This window comes from Patella vulgata, chromosome 2, assembly GCF_932274485.2.
Source record: "Patella vulgata chromosome 2, xgPatVulg1.2, whole genome shotgun sequence".
Taxonomy (NCBI): domain Eukaryota; kingdom Metazoa; phylum Mollusca; class Gastropoda; family Patellidae; genus Patella; species Patella vulgata.
Genome location: NC_065880.2, coordinates 46913116 through 46936098, shown reverse-complemented (window position 1 = coordinate 46936098; position 22983 = coordinate 46913116). Strand labels below are relative to the sequence as shown.

At 33.7% G+C, this 22983-nt stretch overlaps 1 protein-coding gene across 4 annotated transcripts in view; it reads left to right on the top strand.

The window, feature by feature from the left end:
- The first annotated feature begins 2036 nt into the window (after positions 1 to 2036).
- LOC126812381 (neuronal acetylcholine receptor subunit alpha-10) overlaps positions 2037 to 22983 on the top strand; it is a 51099-nt gene continuing 30152 nt past the window's right edge. The window contains exon 1 of one of the 4 annotated variants that reach the window (XM_050538755.2): positions 2037 to 2202. The gene's annotated coding sequence lies outside the window, so the exon portion shown is untranslated. Of the gene's footprint in view, positions 2203 to 2771; positions 2876 to 21941; positions 22068 to 22983 lie in introns of those variants that run through there. The other 3 variants (XM_050538757.1, XM_050538756.1, XM_050538758.2) reach the window with 3 other exon arrangements.

The window sequence follows — 22983 nt, the reverse complement described above, 5'->3', positions numbered from 1 at the left end:
AACTGTTGAATGGTTTTGATCTGGGGGTGTTACTTTAATAAGTCTATCTGCTTACATGTTATAGTTTCAATTTTTACTTCAACTGTCGACTGCAAGGTTTTATTTCCTCACTGACCTAATCTACGTATGGAATTCATTAATGAAGCAAATTTTAAGATGCCAAAATTTTATTTAAAGAGTAATTTTGATTTTTAAGCTAAATAATAATATAAGATTTGTTTTGGAACAACCGCTGTCGTTGACATTACGAATACATTACAGACGTTTAATGTCCGACATAACTTACATTAGAATTCATCACATTTTCTTTGGATTGAACTCCTTTTATCACAAATGGTGCTTCATGTGGCAACGTCTTGCTCAAATCCATATACGAGGTTCACATTTGAAATCTTGAGATACACAAACTGGAAATACCATACTAGTAAACTACCCCCATCCTTACATTTCAAACTATGTTTTTAAGATATGTACTCAACAATGTAAATAATGTTCAGAAATATCGTAGGTCTGACTCTTATCGGCTGTGTATGGAGGCATCGTTCTAGGGTTAATAATATAGACTGTACATATATTTCGAATTGACGGGCTTTTGTTAGAAAAAATCTAGGACATGATTATGATGTGATACTCCATTCACTTATAACTTTTATGACCATTTATTATATATTATGAATTATTCTATCTAGTGGATAATGTCTGTTTTTTTGGCCGTCATACAAGTTCGAAATCGACGTATTAAGTCTAACAAAAAACAATTTTGATTTATAAATTACTTGGTCGGGGTCTGAATTCAGCTCACCGTCTCCACTTTATGGATTACAAATCTTAAAACTACACACCAGACAATCTTTATAAAAAAAATATTTATATTAAATTTTCATCCATCATAATAAAATTTAGATGACTGATGGGAAGTAAATAAAGATAAAAAATAGTTTGATAATTTTTAAAGAGGCATTATTTCGAATAATATATTTAAAATAACTCTAGACTCTAGACTCTCCTAATTATAGAAAATCCTAATATTGGCCTCCTTAGAGGATAATGGTTTTTACGAGTGCCTGCTAAACGCCGTAATAAATATCTGTACAAATTTTGCATGCAAACTGATTTCAGTACACCCCTTAATATTTTACTAATCGATGATGCTTTTGATCATCATTATTTACTGACTTAATAGGTAAAAGTATTCTTTTTCAATATGTTTTAGAATGTCTGCGATACCACTATTGTTGAAGCATACGCTAAACAATCAACACCGGTCAGTCATTTGTTCTTGTGATTCAGGTTGTTGATGCAGCTCCACTGCACTTTCATTTCTAAGTATTAGTTTAATGTCTTCAATAAAGAATACTAAAACTCCGGAACCATTAATTAAGGAAACAAAAAGTCCCCAAATAAAGTGTCTTCTTTATTAAAGAGAGTTACCTCAACACGTTTTTTAAGAACTTGTTAATCGGAGTTAATTGAATTGAGGATATTTACCACCATTGACTGACAAATGGGTGAAGTGGACTTACAGCCTAATCATTTCTTTCCTAACATTAGTCACAATTTTCAGAATCAATATGTTTGGTGCAACACCGAGTAAAAGAGAGAGAGAAAATATTCAAGTCACACGACAAGTATGCTTTATTGGCAAAACTATTAATAATATTAGACTGCCTGTCTCTTGAGCTGTTTATTTTTGACTCACTATTTAGCAATAATTCATAAGTTATCATTTTTAGATTGAAAACAATCGGCACCACCAGGCCGCTGCAATCAGATACAAATGATAAAATAATTGAAAGACCAACAGCAGTATGCTTCATGAAAGGCGTGTAATAAATCTATCGATTAAATACAATTGGTTAGCTGAATTATGTTTTTGTAGAACACAAAATAGATACATTTTCATCATTAATATATCTTTACTGTAATAAATCTTACAAGATAGGCTATTGATTTCAGTCTATATATTATTAGCCAAGTGAATTATTGTGTATGTGTTTTATGCCAGTTAGAGAAAGGGAGGTGGATTCACTTGGCCTAACACTGACTGCCAATCATTGTACTGAGCCGATCGGAGCTGTAATATCAAAATAGATTGCTGCATGCGTGAGAAAATCTAATCAAGTTGCCCAGACGAAGATAAAGTCTGTTTCTATTCCCTCCTCTTGCCTTACACCAAGTGGAATGGAGATGTGAAATAACCAGGTAAGTTTGTTATTAAGATATAGTTTTAATTTTCTAGCAGTTCCACTGTTTCGTATTTAATGGTTATTGTAAAGAAGACGTTGTAATGCATGGCCTACTTGCTTCGTTATTGATGGTGTGTGCTTCTCACTGATAGGTAATAGCGTATATATGTTACACGCTTCTTGTATGTAATATGGTAATGGATAGATATGTGTATATATACCAATATGCCACCAAGGTTGTAATTACTAATGCATTACCATGTCCTTGTATAGAAAATTGCAAGACATGCAGAGACCACAACTGTGTTCATAATTAATTACTTAGTAGTATATAGCACCCGTTGCATTGAGTTATCGTCCCACGTGGTGTGTGTTAATAAGTATGTTTCATTGTACTATGGTCCGGTATTCCACCTTTCTCTTATAAAAATGTACACGTAATGTATACAGAGACAAACACAACAAGGCGGATGCTCAATCGGAAGTAGGGACGGAAGGGGAATTTCGGGGTTTATTTCTAAGTTCTACTCACTGGCTGACAAATCAATCAAGCCGCTGATTTCATGCCAGAATTGTTCATATTGAAGAATTTTGGAAGATTGCCTCTCGTGAAATCTCATTAGCAACATTTCCTGTTTGCCGCATTGTAACATGGACCACAGCCATTAAAGTTCCGGAATTTAATAAAGGTAACCGGTTTGATAATATAATAGCTACCACACAGCATGTATTACATGAACACATACGACTTAGAAATTAGGTTTATTTACTTAGTAGTATATAGTACCCGTTGTATTGAGTTATCGCCCCACGTTGTGTATGTTAATAAGTATGTTTTATTGTACTATGGTCCGGAATTCCACCTTTCTCTTATAAAAATGTACACGAAATGTATACAGAGACAACACATCAAGGCGGATAACCAAACGGAAGTAGGGACAGAAGGGGAATTTCGGGGTTTATTGCTAAGTTCTACTCACTGATTTCAGGACAGAATTGTTCTGTAATGAGGTGTATCTCCTCGTGACACAGAATTAAACCAATGCATCGAAAATTTCAAATGATATAATACTATGAAAACAGTATTCCCGATGAAATGTGGGAAGGTGAGGTCGTGTATACTTTACAAAGATTCAAATCATTGTTACGAGTTCATTTTCGTTTAATCGTAGTGTCAAATAACTAAACAATAAAGAGATTATTGCGCTGAAATTATCCAGATGTACGTATATCCCAAGCCAGTTGAATCAATAAGTTAAACACGGCGAAACTAGGTATTCAAATTTGACATATTTCAAATGATAACGACTTTCCTTCACCGTCCTTTGGGTAGATAAATCCCGTGAGATTTTTTTAACCTTTAGACTTGTTAAGATCAATTATTGTAAATAAAGAAGTCTCAGAAGTAGGATGTCTATTGTGGGTTACATACATAGTAAGTACTTGTATAAATACAAATATAGCTTATAAACACCATAAGCTGATATTTTAAACATGACAAAATTGAATTACCAACGTACTATTTGTATTTAATTATTGTAATCCCTAAGCAGTGCCAAACTCAAAAAGAGTGTAGCAGTTAGAAATGCTGCATTGGGCTATATTTCCATCAAAGCAGATGGAGTAAGATGGGGGGAGAGGACCTTATTGTTCAAAGCTACAATATATTTCCAAAGACAGGATTATGACACCATGCATTATTATTCTTGACTTATTTTTTGTCTAATTTATGGAATTATTTAATCAAACAAAATGTAGGTGTAGAAGAGAGTTATTTATAGCGAAAACGTACATTACAAACCTGAAACCATCATGCATTTTTAATAGGATGCAGATTGCACGATGCTAATATATCTCTCACTTTTTGGCATAGCTCAATAAACGTTTGGTTGAAATTAAAGGTGTGAACATGTGACGGCCCCTTGTGTTCATATTAACTAAATTATACCTGATAACCATTCATATATTTATCAGTGGAAGTTGGATTGTAAGGGGAATTCCCATAAAGTGATTATTTACTGTACTCAGCTCATCTCGACATGCTTATTGGAATGTTTATGTAAATATACTGTAACGTAAATTATTTATCATCGATATGACATAGTTAAGTCTTTTCAATAATGGGGTCACTTCCAATCCCGCTTTAATGAAATAACATAATGACACATTTTGCTGTCTTTCTACATCGAATCCCGAATATACAATGATGGAGAAATATTTAGCGACATTAATTGGGATATGTTAATGTTTATTGAGATCTGTTGTGCTCTATTCATATTTGCTGGCTATATTTATGTTTATAGTGAAAGATGTATATTTGTTGTCTAGATCGATATATGGTGAGTTAGATTTCAATTTATATTTGTGGGTTATATTTATATTTTTGGGCTAGATTTAGATTTATATTAAATGTTGGTCCAGATTTAGATTTATAATTGTTGGCTATATTTATATTTGTTGGGCTAGATTTAGATTTATATTAAATGTTGGGCTAGATTTAGATTTATATTTGTTGGCTATATTTATGTTTGTTGGACTATGGTTAGATTTCGATTGATATTAACTGTTGGGCAATGGTTAGATTTCGATTGATATTAATTGTTGGGCTAGATTTCGATTTATATATGTTGGGCTATGTTTATATTTGTTGGCTATATTTATATTTGCAAGACTAGATTTAGATTTAAATGTGTTGGCTATATTTATATTTGTTTGGCTAAATTAAGATTTATATTTGTTGAGCTAAATCTAGATTTATATTCGTTAAGCTAGATTTAGGTTTGAATATTTGCTACTGGAGAATATTTATCTTTATTTATATGTATATTTTCAAAAGTTTAATTGTATTTTAGAAACATGGCGTACATAATGTAGACATATCTTTGTTAAATTATTGAACAAATTAGAGTTTACACAAGAAATGTGCATTGGGTGTACATATACGTACAACAAAATGAAAAATTAGAACTGAGCACTTAGAAAATAATAACTAAGAATTCTTAACAATGAACTGGCATGTCCCCTACACTTTAGGCCCTATCAAACAAGTAATAAAATGAAGTATTTAGGTGTCAAAATATATAATTATGCTAAAGTTAATTATAAAGTATATATATTTTTTTCAATTCTCAATGAATTGTTGCAAATTGGTAATTCATTTAATGAAAGTGATTCCATTTACTTTATGACCCAGTCACTCTTGAGTAAGACCCATTAAATCGATTTGGTTACTGCCATTGTTTGAAAGTTCTACACCTTCAATCTTCCAATGTCGTAACCCCAATACCCAATGCAGTTAAATCTCTGTTCGATTGGCATATTTATGATTTTCTGCCAATTGGTTTTGACCCACACGATACATCAAGCCAGTTCTTTACCAAGGAAATACCAGTGTTTCTAAGAAACTTTCAAGTACAGTAATACCTTTAATTTCAAGTTTCCCTAAGACGTAAAACAAAACAAAAAACAGCGTGAGCTTCAAATCCTTAAGAAAATGAGCATCATCGATCAAGCAATGTATTTATAGCACACTGACATAATTAAAGTGTAAAGAATCGTGTGCCTGTTTTTACCCCTTCGCATTCTAAAGCGCCAATACTTTTTCCAATTGCAAGAACGATGCAAAAATAAGTTAGTTAATGTGAATTTTGTATTCGATATTTTAAAATTAGAAAAAAGTATCACGCATGTTTACGATGAAAGGGAATGAGTTGTCTTAATTGAACTATGGCGGGGTATCAGGTTCAAAATGCGATCTGCAGTAGAAAGTAGAAAATAAAAAGCAAAAGAGAAAATCCTTATCCAAAATGGACATTTTCGTGTGGGAAACACATACCGCTCGTGCTTTTTTAACCTAATACGTCCACCTTTTCAACTTAAAGTCGTAAATATTCTACTTTCAACAACCTAATTTCTACTTTCAACAACAGAATATCTACTTTCAATAATCAACTTTTGACATTCGACTTTCAACTTCCGATTTTCTACTCAAGATTTTCTGCTCGAGATTTTCTCCATGCATTTTACGGAAATAAATTTGATCACGTGACTATTTCTGCATGTCATTAAAATACGGTATCTATAGGATCGTTTATTTTTACGGGAAAATACCGTATTTTAATGACATGCAGTAAACGGGACGCAGAATGGAATGTTGCTCGACAAAATAACAGTAACCTTTTCCCATACAGTCATTATTTTAAACTAGTACAAAATTGACGAAAAAGCATATCCCTGCGTTAAAATTATGCATGGCTCTGAATTCCGACAGGAAACTTCCTTGCGGCGAGTTCTAAAAAAAATGATAACGTGCCGAGCGTGTACAATGTGCCTGTAAAGGGCCAATAACTAGAAATATATCGACAGTATACCCCCATATAAAATGTTAGCTTGTATGTAAATCATCCTTACCATTTCTGCTTCGCAAAGCAAAGAACTAACTAAAAACCGTTAATTATCCGTAAAGCGAACTACCGTTCAATCTTTGATATTTAAACCCTTAAGACGCGCGCATGCCCGATATCTTTTCACAAATTTCTAGTCACCGTCGTGGTCGTTGTGGATGGTATGTAGTGAACGAGAATTCCCCTTCTGATACACACACACATTTTCCCCACTGTCTGCAACACAGTTTATACAAAATTAAACATGGTGCCTGCCTTCAAAATCTCAAACAGTCATCTCCATTAAAATCAGCGTGTATTTAGAAATAGATTTTATCAATTTTTATAGTTGGTCGGATATGTCTGTCTGTAATGTACATATAACCGACGAAAGGCCCGGACAGTCTATCCAGCTGTATAATTCACCACAGACCAATGATTATTCGCCCGCAAAAAACCCTTGGTGTGCACGAACTTTTAAGAATAATTTAAATTTAACACGTTCAAATGAGACTATTTAAAAGGTACTTACTTATTTGACCACGCTTTAAATATACGCAATAACAATATTAATTAATAGCGTTACTGCCAGAATTCAGTTAGGTATGAATGAATGAAGTGGGGTTTATCGTCCTACTTTTCTGCACCCACCGGTCCAGAGGGCATACACCATACAGTGTGCTATGATGGAAATTTTGCTCGGACGACTAGACGCCTTTCCTTATCAGGCTCCTTAATCCTGTACCACAGACAAGGGGAAATCACGGCGACTACCTAGTTACTAAAGACATCGACTTTTAATTTATTATTTAGGAAGTAAGATTCAGGATAGAAATATGTGCCCCGGGCAACAATTATCTAAGTGACAGGTAGTTAATTGGATTTTCTTTTTATTTTAAAGACTGTCTTGTAGCTGGAGGGTATTTCTATAATATGAAAACTGAAAGGAATTACTCTATGTATTAGATAAGTGTCCTTTTTGTCTTGACATCCATTTATAATTAGAATTGAATGAATGAAATGGAGTAAACCCCCCGAACTTTTCTGCAGCAATCATTCATACTTCATATGATGTGCTATGAAGGAAATTATGCCCTAATTAGAACTTTAAAACGATAATTTCATATTTTTAAGTTATATTTTTAAAATGTATTAAAATAAAGCCTTAAAATAGCTGGTGTCTATAAACAGTCCTACCTTGTTAAAAAATAATCCTATTAAACCTATAATTCACTATTGCCAGTTGAGAAATTGGCAAAAATATCATTTTCAACTTGAAATTCAAACGTTTGAAGATAGCTAGTCCATGGGGGAATAGAAAAACAGGGAGGTAATTGTGTTATTATTTCCGGGGTGAATGATTTTTAAGTGTGAGAATGATACCTATGATCGTATAATAGTGAGTTGACAACCTATTGAGCCAAAGACATAGCAATAATTATGTTTTGACTTTCTTAGAAAATATGAAATTCTCGCTTTAATGAATGAAATGGAGCGAAACTCTTAACTTTTCTAAACCAACCAAGCATACGTCATACGATGTGCTATGGGGGAAATATGCTCTTATTAGAACTGAATGAATGAAATTGAGTGAAACAGCTAACCTTTCTGCACCAACGAGGCATACGTCATAGGAAGTGCTGTGAGGGAAATTATGCCTTAACTGTGGCGTTTTCACCCTTTCGTCACCGAATTCCAACTGTCGATGGTTCTTTTATGATTTTCAGCTTTTTATGCTTCCGAAATACTAGACATTTTCCCTCAACAAGCCCTTCGTCAAGGGTAAACCAAGCTAAAAAAACCGAAGAAATTCTCTGCCAACACTGGGATTGAACCTTAGATATCCTGGTTAATGTGCCATTGCCACGCTGATACAGCCGTTGTGGCTTCTAATTAGAAGGAAATACATGTAAGTTTGTATTGATATTAAGGCAGTAACGCTTCATTCAATAGTTTTTCAGTCATTTTACATGTGTTTGAATTTGAAGAACGAGACATTATTTCAATGTTTCTATCGGTATTGTTTTGTAACTACACGTAAATATATATAAATGCATTATTGGGTTGCTGTCGTTAACATGGGATCCCAGTCACTTTTCGATATATAAGACAAATTTTACAAATTAAGTGATTTAATCACCTTTAAATCTTTCTGACAAGATGCAGATATTTAGACATTTCTATTCATTTCTATTTCTCTTTTTTTTTCACACTAAAATATACAAATCAATATAACAATATCAACTATAAATCTATCAGCATGTAATCAGTGAAATTAAAAAGCAACCCATCAAAACAGATTTGCGAAGTATATAGGTGGCGCTGGCTTGTTTTGACCTTACACCGTTTGTGTCGTTTGCGGGGGATGTCGAATGTTCATCATATTATGTTTAAAACATTTTGGAACAGTTAAAAAGATCCAACAATCACAATATTGTAGTTTGCATGGGATTCAAAAATTCATCAACTGACGTCCAGATACTGTATTTAAGTCTGCATTCTCGAGTGATATCGCAGAAAATAACTTTCTGATATGTGTGCGAAATAACTTTATTTAACGCCCGCTTTCACCGAAATGATAACGCCAACCTTTATCCGGGACCACCCGATTATTACTTGGTAATATTATCTGGACAATTCTGTATTAGGACCTCCAAGTATTATTACCTCCGTTTTGTCTTTCGTTTTATGGGCTTTTTGTTTTGTCTTTAGGATTTATTGTGTATTTCCATTTATTCTGTAGCATATGATAAAACATCGAGTTGTCGATAAATTCTGGGTTGGGTCTACTGTAATTACTCTGATATCTTGTTGCTTATCTTCTAGAACCATATTTAATTTACACTAACGATAAAATAAGATGAAGCCTACTCAAGTTATATGATGATTAATCACAATTTAATATGTACACTGACAATCTGATTGTTGTGGTCAATCATTCACAAATATCGCTCACTTATATTTCCATCGGAAAATCCATATTTCATCGCTTCCTATTACGAATGGAACACAATTTGGTAATTGAAGTGTTTCCCCTTGTGAGTGATGCTGGACTAGGGGCCTGGCAACAGTGGTCAGTGAAAGCAAAAGAACCACTGACAGTTGGAATTCAATTTCTGTCCTGGCAGAACTTCCCTTGTATGTGTAAATACGTGTAAAATTTAGGAAATTCTGTGTAAATCTTCTGCCGGAACATTTTACGTTTTATCGTGGACTTTTCCGTAATTGAAGAAAGCGTGTCTTCACGGACAACTGTCCGTGTAAATTTGCTGTTTATTTTTATCCTAAGAAGGGTTTGTGTCTAAAAAGTTGTGTTAAATTCCATTTATTCCAACTTTATTTTATATTTTTCAAGTATATACTAATACTGCTTTTATGCGCCCGCTGTGTATTATTATTTGCTACAAGGGCTGGCGGAAAAGGTTTTCTACATACCCTTTCGATGTGTACACACTTAAGCCAACGATGTTACAATGCCTGGATTTTCTCCAGCCACTCTAAAAAAGCGGTTCACGACCAGCTAGATCCTTTTTCATTTCTAGAAAAAAGTGGATGTCAGATTGGGGCAAGATCGGGCCAAAATATTATCAGGATCTGCTTCAAAATGGCGCAGATTCTCACGGGACGTCAGGAATCTGAAACGTTTCTGATCAAGTGTCAAGAGCTTTTGCACCCATTTTGCAGAAACTTCTGTCATTCCCAATTCGTTGGCGATAATATGCTCAACCCTCTCATGAGAGATACCCACAATACTGGCAATATGTTAAGTGGTCAATAATCGACCAGCCGTCACCTTGTCATGGACCAGGATAATGTTTTCGTGAATAGTTGCTGTTGATGACTTTCCATGACGCTAGTCATCGTCAAGGCTCTCTCTGCCACGCTTAAATTCCACAGCCCTGTGGAAAGGAGGGGGGGGGGGGCATCATCCCGTAAAGCCGATACCATATCAGCATACATCTGTGTTAGGGTTAGTCCTTTCATTTGCAGGTACTTGATGACTGTCCTATAGCCGGTTTTGTCCATTTCTGGCGATTCCAATGATTGTAGGTTCCCAAGATGGTCTGATACGAAGACAAAAATGACAATACAGTTGCACTTCTTATGTCAATGATTCATTCAATGATTGTACTTTGTTGGTGGCAAAAGTCTGTTTCAACCGAATTGAACTCTCCTTGTCAGGCTTAGAACTTTTCAGCCAGTCCTAGTAGGGCTGCCTTGCTTATAATACAAATTCAGAGAATCATATATAGTTTTTCTGTATAAATTAGCCTCATAATATTTGTTTTACTGTATTAGCTTGATAGCGTTGAGAGAATACTCTTCGAAACGCCGACCAAATAAATAAGTAGCTGTTTTTCCATAAGTATGTGTTATAGTTTATAGTATACCCAATAAAATATCCCCCTAGATTTGGTGGCATACAAATCTTGCCAGATATTTAAAATATCAAAAGGTTAGTTGTTTTTAAAAAATCCACATTTTGATTAGATTATGAAATGTGTAGGTTTATAGTTTACAGTTTTTTAGATTTTCTCGTCAAATATGACCCTTTCATTTAGACCGTCATCTGGAAAATTATTTTGAAATTCTGGACTGCATATTGATATTTTGCTTATTGTTCGGATTTAAAAAGACACAAGCGTTGTCGTTAAGGTCGGACGAGATAGTTTAACTTGTCGTTTGAGAATGTTTCGCTGTCTTGTAACCGATTGGGTTTAGGCCGTAATTATGGCATCGACAATCGATGTGCGCACAGTTTTCGTATTTCTTTTCTACTGCTCCACGAATTTCAATACAGTGTATAGTATATTGTGGGTATTCGCGAATTCTTATTGTAAACCACTAGATGGATTCTAACTAAATTTAATAGATACTTGGCTTGGGTGTTGACCTTTATATACCTTAGCCGATGTGTGTGTCAAATAAGAATGCCTGGCTCTTGTTTTAAAACAAAAAGGGTAAACTCCCTTCAACCAAAGAATCAACTGTTAGTAAAAAAATAAGCATATTTACAGTTCTAATATATCTAATGTTTTTAATGGAACAATAAAGAAACAATGGCAATAATCATAATAATAACCTGTTATATGACAAAGAAACATCGAAAGTTTAATGCGAAGTGATTTTTATAGGTAGTTTCAAATTAATTTCTGCATGACAGAATCGTTATTTATAACATTTTACATTCCCTTCTTTATAAATCAAATCTATTTTTTTCTATGAAATTTGACCACACACTTTAACCACCAATTAAATATATATAAATTATATAAAGCATATATTATCTGCTTTAAAACGTCTCATATAACTTGTATGTGCATTATAAATTAATCAAAAACACATTATTAAATAATCAAGGTGCCTGTGGAGATATTTATTACACTGCTTGTTGGAAGTCTGGTCGTTGATGATTTCTGTAATCATGCATGCTGGTAAACCTTTAATCTGAATTCGATGCAAGACTATACCGGTCTTCGGTTTCTACAATCCCAACCCAGACTACTGTACTGTGCTGCGTGTTGTCTGATTGAGATATCTAACATAGGACAGGGAATGATTAGTATCTCTGGAACACCTGATACCTGATTGCACAGTCCAGCTAACTGTATTTACTGTACTTGTGTCTATTTCCATTTTAATCATCCTCTAGATTTATGTTCATGTGGCCGATTAGTGATATCAAGCACACCAACCTCATGTACGACAACTGTCAATGTGTATGGTTATCTGCTATAATGTTTCTACTGATGAATCTATTAACAAAATATGCTACAGGTTGTCTTTGTATCGAATATCAATGCATCATCCAATACGGATTGGGTGTTTTTATCTATAACTTGAAAACATTTGGATTCAGAACTTTTCGATACATTGCACTTCCAGAATTTAATAGACAATGTGCTTCTGTGCCAGTTTTTAAATCTAGTTACTGGATACTACTATTTGCCCAGAAATGCCAGTGAACAATATTCTTCTCTTCTTAATTCATTTATCTGATATCCTGGTTGGTAAAAAAACTGACATCTAGTAAATTGCAATTTGATTATATATAATTATACCTATCTATGTCAAAATAATTCCAGAGCATTAAGTATGTACTAGGAGTTTTTTCTATCTTCATTTAAAGATCAAATTGAAAGTTGACTATGGAATTAAATCGAAACAAGCAAATTAGGCTGAGTGTAAAATTTGAAACAAATCTGTGAATCCGATGCTTGGGAGTCCTTGTTGAAGCAAATTGACTAAAACTCACACAGTATACCTTGCTATTAGTAGTTCAGTGATTGGCTTCAGATAATACGGAGACTTGTTTTTAAAATTTGAGATTTCAGCGCCGCGTTTTAGCAGAACGCTCAACGTATCCCTTTCACCTCTCTTGTAACATGTATAGGCGGCCGGTGGACAAAACCATATCATGAAAATATAGAAATCTGCGCTGAGTATGAAAACACATTCGTCCACTCTCCCCTCCTTGTTAGTTTTAATGAATTATTTGACAGTCAGTTTCTATAATCAATGCACGTCCAAAACTCTTCGCTAAACCGCCTTCAAATAGAACAGAGCCATATTAGATTGAATAAAATACTCATATTGATATGCCGGGAACGTTTCATTGTTTAGTTTAGTTCTTTATTCCCTTAGGCCAAAGACCCATTGGGTAAAATACATATACAACAATACACACATAACATACATACAATGAAAATATATACAGAATGTACAATGAGAGTATGTTTATTATAACCTACAAAAAGGGTTAGAGAGGTGATTATATTTTAATGATAAGTTCAAATTTCCTTTTATTGGCTTGAAATAGAAACCGACCCAGATTATCTAATTCTGTGATGTTCTTAGCGGCTAGAAGTTTTTTAGTTTATATAATATTGCTTCGTATCTGGGACAAATAAGAATAAAATCATACTCGTCCTCGACATCTAGTTTATTGTACAAATAAATAATCTATCTTTACATACCTGCCTTTCTCGATATTTAAATTGTGGCTAAAAAATCTTATTCTTGTTATTTCATGTATGTACTTCTTATTTATTGATTTAGTTGGACAAAACTGGAGTGTAAACATGACATTTTGACGATTCAATAATTTTTTCATGGCATTCTTGTTTAAAGTTTTATTACAGACAATGTGCGTTTAGAATTTTCAAAACCATTATTTTCTCAAATATTTCCTAATCCAAGCCTAAATAATTCTTTTTTTTAACATCATCTATCCAGTTACCAATGTTGTAACATTGTCTAAGAACTATATTGTCCGTGTTAATTAACTTTAACCAATATTTGAATATTTGAATTTTTCTTACTATATAAAGAGGATATCTAACTAATTCATAGTATACCATAACGGTACTAGTACTATTTCGTGTTTGAAGAAGTCTATTGCAAAAATTCAGATGCACCTTTTCGACATCCTCAGCTTTATGAAAACCCCAAACTTCCGACCCATAACACAAAATACTATTCACGTAGGTATCGAAAACTGACGGTGTTACGGTGTTAAAATAGGTTTCAATGCATACTTTAAAACGGAAAATAGTAGGGCTTTTTTTGCGTTTTTATAAATTTACCATTAAAATTCAACAATACTCCTAGGTAGTTAAATGAGTCAACAACTTCAAGATTTTGATTATAGAATGACCAGGCCCGGAGTTCACAAAGCATTCCCAGACTTAACTTAAGAAATTACTCAAAATTATTCGCCTTATTTCAACTAAAATATAGCTCTTTATAAAACTTTTGTTGTTGTAATGTATCAAATACATCAATAAGAAACTATCTGCAAAGTATTGCGTTTCTGGATCAAAGCTATTTCTCATAAACAGTGATTGAAAGTTGAGTAAATTCTTAACTTAAGTCTGGGAATGCTTGACCAGTTCTCTTTTTCGTCAATTTTTCCACCATTTTTAAAAAGCACCATTTTAGTTTTAGAAATGTTTACAAATAAGTCCCATTTTTGTGTATAAGTACACAGAGAGTTTAACAAATTTTGCAGCCCCCTCTAGGTTTTCTGAGGACAAAACCTTGTCACCAGCATACATAATCCTAAAAATATTTGGACAATCGTCTGCTAGTAGATGAGATTCACAATCATGCAGATACATTGAAAATAGGACAGGGGAGAGAACCAGATCCTCTGGAAGAGACCATTTTGACACTGAAATATATCTGATAAGCCATTTTCGAATTTAACACAGCACTTAACTTTTTCATATAGAGATCTAACTACCTTAAGAAAATTACCCCCATTCATTGTTGTATAAGCCTATGTCATAAGTTGTATCTATTGACAAAATCGAAAACCTTACTGTAATCCACAAAACAGCAGTATAGACGTTTTTTTATGTTTTATGGTTCGATTAATATGTGCTTGGAGAACAAAATTGCATCTACCGTACTACTTATATGAGCTTCTCCATATTAATTTCTAGTAATAGCTTAACTGCTCAATGAATAGAAAAAAGAAAACCCGATAAATTACGATAATTATGGTTATATTACACAGCATTAATATAGGAACTTCTGATTAGATGGTATATTACGAGACCCCAAGGAACAATACAAAATGATATAATCATTAATTAGCAAAATGACCGTTGCTCTATTTAAAACCACCATAGCCTCTAGATGAAAGCGATTTAATAAATCATTCATTACTAAAATAGGAAGTATAGAGTAAGTCAAACTTCCCTGATCTTAAATAATATGGTATGTTGGTGGCAACTATCATCCAAATTTTATTTAGTTAGTCTTTATCCTTTCTGTTCTTTTGTGAATTTGTTATCGGAATATAGACGTGATGGTTGTCGCGCATGCGACATGGTATGCTCACCCCTTTCAAAATCCCTTTCAAACCTCGCCTGTATTTCGAAGAAACACTTTTATGGGGTTTTGTTTTAGATTAAGTGTCGGGACTGACCGTGGGGAACGTGGTATCCGAGCAGTAAGACGACCGAACTCTCGACATGAATGTCCTGTTATGATTCCAGTAGTCATTCGGATAGTAGAAACCCGAGATTCATCCATTGTATAAGTTTTCGTCCACGTAAAAAAAAGTCCTGAATTTTTCGATTGTATAATCCAGTTAAAGATGGCAGTAACATTTTAGGAACATTATTCTTTACTTCATTCATGTCCGAATACATCACTTGGAAACTGTGTTGAGGAATGGGTCAGACAGGTTATTAGCAATGATTAATTGTCCATCAAGAGGTCAGATTAGCCAGACTAGTGTTAATATGGTAATTATCCATTCGTACTGGTATATGGGTAAAAAGATACGTGTAGCAACAATAGATGGCGGTTTCATTGTTTCATATACATTAGAAAAGAGATTTTTGTCTAGGAAGCGATTTCCAATTTCCTAATAAGAAGTGCTATTTTCAGATTATTTTTCACTAAATCATCCCCCTATGTTCTGGCAAGTTAATATTCATTGTAAATGTAATCTGTACGTGTAATTCATCTAAGCAAACAATATAAAACTGTCACTTGCATGTTTTCCTTTTGGGATTTTGGCGAATGTTTTTGTGAATGGTGGCAACAGGGGGATGTAGACAAAATGTTTAATGTACAGTTAGTAATAATCTACAAATATTTCTATAATAGACTGCTATTTCTATCCCTCCTTCCTTAGTATACAAGTGATGTTGCTATGGTGATTGCACATTATACCTTACCGAATATTAGTCGAATAGACAATTCGGAAAGGTGACGCCCTTATCATTTTTATACGCCCACAATTTTATGTGGACGTATATTGTCGTCGCCCGTTTCCGAGAAAATGGCTTCTCCTCGTACGCAAATAGTGTAAAAGTATGGTATATCAAGGTTGTGGGCACTCAAGAAGTCACAATTTTTATCCGAGTTTGATGAAACTTGAAATGTATTTTGATAACCCAACGATCCTATCAATATTCACGCATATCGGACCGTAACTTCCTGGATCCTGGATTATGGACACTGACCCCGAAACATCACGTGATTAGCATGTGGTTCTTCTAGAGGTCACAATTTTTATCCGATTTTAAAAGTCGTTTAAATATATCATCGTTGCACCATAATGATGGTTGAGTTCGAATTTCGTGAAAATCGGCTCCTGATAGTACGAAAAATCGCGTTTTAGCTTGTGGTCCCCCTAGGGGTTACAATTTTTATCTGAGTTCAAAAACCGTTTAGGAGTATCACCGTTACACCATAATAATGGTTGAGTTCGAAACTCCTCGTACGCAAATACTGTGTAAAAGTATGTAATACCAAGGTGGTGGAAGTCACAATTTTATCCGATTTTGATGAAACTTAAAATATGTGTTTATATCCAAAAGATCTAGTTTCATTTCGATATTCGTGCATTTAAGACCGTAACTTCCTGGATTATGGCACCTGACTGTACAAAAAGTTGCATTATTTTTAGCTCGTTCTCTGTCCATCTCTTACAAAATGTGGTTGTTTCTTGCATAGCAACCGCTTGTTTAATTCTTTAGCTGTTTTAACCGATAGTCTTGGAGCACTTTTCTTCACTAATTACTTTATTCGACCAACCGCTTTGTGTATTGATTTTATAAGCAAAATAGAAATGTATGATGAATTTCGACTTATTCGATACGTATCACGGTATGTTTTTTGTGTGCTCGTTGCACTGAATTTAGAAATTGGCTTCGCCCCTGATCCGTATATGTAATCATTAAGATATCATTAAATGAGCGCCGATACTTAACTGCTGTATTTTTTAAGATTGTCTGTCCTGTAAATTGAAAGCTAGTCTATATTCTCATTTGACCATTTTTTAAAGCATATTAAATTTATGATACCAGAAATGTTCTACTTTCTATTAATAATTGGTAAACGTCAATCACCCAGCCTTAAAAATTACTTACTAGAGCTAAATTTCAAACTATATACTAGTATTGTTACGATTCCTCCTTCCAAATGTCATGATACGATACCTACTTCCATATGTCATGATACAATACCTACCTCCAAATGTCATGATACAATACCTACTTCCAAATGTCATGACAGTTCATTTTTTTCCTCGCGATTTTCCAGTGTGGTTTGCCTTTGTCAGCGGTGCAGGAAGGAGGGACTAGCTAGGAGAGTGTCTAGTCGTTCGGATGGAACGGAAAACCGAGGTCCTGTGTACACGCTGGAGTGTACGTTAAGGAACTCTTGACAATTGGAATTAGATATAAGAGTAGTACGTACAGGGAATGGCGTATATATATATATATAGTCTATGATTTGATGTATATTATCATATAAAGACTAAAACATTATAGTCTAAATGTCGGCCAATTAGCTCTATAATTGTATTATGTTGAATTTTATCTAGTGCATATCTAGTTGCGTTACTAAATTTCATTGAAACACCTGACTAAACACAATACAAACTTTATGCAATAAAGACCACACTCAAGCGTAGACACGCACAGACAAAATATACATTTGTTCAAATATATTATCTTTACATATAATATTTGTTGTATTGGAAGGCCTTTCTCATGTAATCTGGAAAAACCGAGTAAGTCAGATTTTGATGAAAATTGAGTTAGACCCATTTGGACTCAGTATATAAGTTTTTCTCCTTCACTGAAAAGACTTCTAAAAATCCAAAATAAAATTTGTATTATATTCTGTAGCTTATTCCTGAAACAAAACAGTTTTCCTTTGTTTTCTCAAAGTTGCATTCAACAGACTTACTACGTGTTTTTCTGATTACAGGAGCATTGGACAACAACGGAGGGCCTTTGGCCAACAAGGGGCTATAAATAAATTGTTGAATCTTGTATCAATCCGTTTATATAAATCAGAATTGATTTTAAATAAAGGCGACAAAACACATTATAATCAGAACAAGTCTTAAACTGTATACCTAGTTGGCATTGACAAGCATTGACTAGAACGATTACATAGTTATGTGTTCAATAATTCAATTTGTATGTCTAGTCATCAACACGACTCTAAATATATAATTCAGTTTAATCACTCAGTCTTATAGAGATTGATGGTCCGGATTCCAGTGACGGGTTTTCAAACGACTCAAGCGGACAATGTTCTCTTTTTATATCAATAGATTAGATACCGCCAAGTTATACTTGAAAAGAGATTGGTTACTTCTTTACAGAGAAACACAATAGAAAGCAACCGTCTATCCATACTGATGCTAATAATTATAGTTTCCATAGACTTCATCAAAGACACCATTGTTATCGCCCGCAGCTTTGCTTCTTATTAAATGACCCATCATACTATTAATTCTTATATTTACAATTTTTTTCCATCGGTATTTATGCAGTTAAGCTATCTTGGAATAAAATTAATGGTTCGTCTTCCGTTATATCAGATATTATGCCAACTTGATTTAATACCGGTACTACATAAGTATAATTGAAATGTTGACAAGGAGGAACTATCTTACACTGGATAAGCTAATAATAAAACCCCACAGACAAGAATAAATGTATGATAGATAGATATGTCATGTAAGTAATATCTAATATCAAGAATTAAGGAAGCTAGTAAGATCCCATGCATGTCTCAACAAACCATATATTTTGACCGCCCCATACAAATATAATTAAATCATTTGCAGTGATTTGTCTCGATGTTTTACATGCACTTTAGACATCTTTTAATAGTTTGTCTGATTAAGAAGGGCCTATCTATTTAAAGCATGAGTCGGGTGATTCCTTAATACATTTCTACCTTACTTCATGCAGCGTTTATGGCATAGACGTCATTACTTTTACCTGGGAGGTTAAACTTTACATTCCATTACTTATCACTGAAAGGGTTTACAACCATTTAGATACGTCTGAGTTCGCAGTTTATCATTTAAAGTGCAGTTCTCTATCAACTTCTCACCTGTTAATTATACAATATGATAAATATGTCGTGTCGAATTCATATTACCATTGCCAAAAACCTCTATGTGCAAAGATAAGTCATGGATAGTCAATTATGATTATTGCAAGAAAGCGTATTGAAAGAAAATCAGAGATTATTACAAAATGAAATTTTGCTTGGACCCTTAAAAAGACATGTAATATTATTTCAGACTCTGGTACAATTTTCTTCTAAGACTCAGTGTTTCAGACGGGCGTAATATTTGAGGGTAATTTCTTGTCTTAGATGGGGTGTAATATAGCAAATCATATGTAGATAGAAAGTCCAGAATTAACTTAAGTCGTTCACAATACAGGCATCATGACATGGTAATAAGTTATTTCTGATCTGTGTTAAGGCATCAGATATGTCTAAACTCAACATTCGTCACAAAAAAAAAAATAAATAAATAAAAATACAGGCGTTATAAGGATTAAAAAAAGATAGGACCCTTTCATGGTTCCAAAGTGAATCTTATAATCCATCTTTTATTATCCACAAAAGTAAACGGTGTGACTTTTAATAAAAGTTTAACCATGTAAAGCCCTCTATAGAATAGTTCTCGATAAAAATGAGTCCCTGAAGACCAAACAGTCAGGAATCCTTGACTAATGAATAAAGAGTGTAGTCGCACCTCGACGTTTCTTCATGGTGCCATTAAACTTGTATGGAATCGGGACAAGCGATAATCAAAACCATCTTCAGCTGTTGTATATAGACATAGTTAGCGTGTTGCAGAACAACGTGAACTTGTCTAAGATTGCTTACAGGTGTTCAATGGGTTCCATAGATAGATATCACATTTTACACGGCGTTGACAAGGTGAGTTCTTATACTTTAAAGATAGCAAGCAAGTTGAAACCCGCGTTTGGTTCAACAATACGTGGAGTATGAAAACTCCGAAAATCAGTTAAAAAATGATGATTTTATTGAATGTTCTCTATAAGGTTTATTTAAGGGAAATCGTTCAGTGACATTTGGGAATTCAGTTACTTATACTGACATTTAACGATATGTTTTCCCTAGAATAATTAGGTCATTTGTATTTATGGACACTGTTCTCGCACATGGCATGGTAATCGCGCCTTCTCTCCACTCGTTATCTTATTTTATCAGAGTTAGGTGTCATTGGCGCCAGAGTATATGGCTCTATTCTTTGGAATTTTAAAATAGACTAAAATAGACAATTAATGTAACATGAAGGTATAAAGTGATTTGTATTCAGTTTTTAAAATAAATATTATAACTTCAAATGTATTATGTACGGTGAAATACGTTTTTTTTATTACTATTTTGTCGTTTGTGAATAATCCAGTTCTAATTACTTCCGCATAGTTATGTAGGATATTTACAAATGGCACCCGAAACCACAGAATACATGACTCCTGTTCTGATTATTGTGTCTTAAATATTGGATATTAGGATTTCATATTTTCACGGCAAGATAACAATATCAATATTGGTTGAAATGGACCAATATTGAATTCTAATTCGTGTTGAAAGGTCGAAGATTATTGATAATATTGAGTTAGAGTTTTAGCTCCTTTAATGTTTTATTATATACATGTGCTTAAATATATCTTTGATTCATTTAATCTGGAGACGAATTCCTAATAACTATTTTCTCCTGGGTAAACTTCCTATTTACCACTGGATGTGGTAAGTGATGGTATAGATAAATGGCTTGCATGCACGTGTATATTATTTCAAGAGAGAGGGATCATTTCGTTCGGGACTAACACATGGTTCATTTTTTTATTTCAATAATTCGCTTGCGCGTAGGGGTCTTTACCCACAAGGCTGGACAAGCGGACCTACACCTCCTTGTCACGTACAGGCGTCGGGGAATAAAAACCACCCCGCTTGACTCAATGACAGACCCTGTGATCTAACGCGTCTTCATTAGCCCAGTCGGAGCAGAGCAGTAGAACGTTAAACCCATTTCATTTCTAACACGCATGCGTTAAACCACTCAGCCACCCAGCCCACCAGAAAAGCAAGACACTTATCCTCGTTCATTTCATTTCAATTAATTTTCTAGGCTGATGTATTGTTTTCGATATCCAATGATTAAAGAATTAGTTTTTGTTTTGAGGTAAATGGATGTGTTTGTTGGAAATAGACAAACCAATAAACGTTTATCTTATAAATTCTCAAGCTACCTGCCAGATCAAATGCTTATAAATTTAGCCAAGGTGTGTGTCTTAATATAAATAGAAAATGGTAGCACGCCTCTTCGTTAGCGTTTGAAATCTCTAGGCTATAAAGAATGGTAGGCCTACTGTCTGTACTGGTATGTTATCACATGCCACTAGAGTCAAATGCAAAACAGATTTCAGGGACCATCTGTCGATTTATTTCGCTGTTTATTACATTGAACATGAGCAAATTATTTTCTTGACGTAGCCTATTAGGCAAATATTTATATTACAAAGCAAGCCCAGGTCTAATAGTTTATTGTAAATATAGCGCGATTGTTGTTAGTTTTACTTCATAATAAATCCAGTGGCGTTTTCATTCAGAGGCGTTTTAAGTAATGCATATGAAGTATTGTAGAAATCTGACGTGCATAGCCGGTAAATGTTTTGATTTTTTGAGCGTAAGTATCTTGAACAAATTACTCTTTAGAACATTTGTTTTTGTATTACGACCTCATAGAAAGAATACTAAGAATAGTTGTTTATTCCCCAGAAATAAAGCTAACATTCTTTTTAAAACAAAGAAGAAATAATAAGTCATTTGGTTTCATTTCATTTTGTCTTATAAACTAATATGTTAGATATATATTTGAAGGCGTTAGAATTTTATTTTGAAAAGTGTGGAGGCATTTCTAATGTGTACTACTGTATTGTTAAAACTATTGTCGATTTTATAATTCAAAAGTGTATTTGTATAATACTGACTTTGTGTGTCACGTGTTTTCAAAACTTGACTTTCATTTTAATAATTTTTTGATTGTATATCTATTTTGAATATTAAATGTTGAAGACTGAGGTTATTCATGATTGGCGACTTGCGTGATGTAATTTCCTTTAATGCTGCAGGTGATGTAATTATCCAGGCCTCTATTTTCAAATAAAATTCTGTTAAAACCATTACTATTACCTGTTTATGGGTTTCAGACATTCCACGAGAATCAAATCATGAAAAAGAACTGGTCCTTTATCTCTTTAACACGTGATTTTATGCCAATTAATCTTCCTTAGAATGGCAGTATTGAATTTTTCAGGTAACTGTTGGATCTAAACCATGAAGGACACTATGGATATAGTGATGTTAATTAGTGCTCGCACGATAACCCTAATTAAGCAATAATTAGTTAGAGAAAGAATCCTTTAATTTTCTATACTCTTCTGTTACTAATACTTGATGATATATAATGTATATAACGTTCAATCAGTAGATGCTATATAAGTATAAAATCCGATCTATTCGATTGTTTGAAATTACTAAACAAACACTTAAATGGATTAAATGAAACTTCTATTGCAAGAAAATTTTTTTTAAAATCCCTT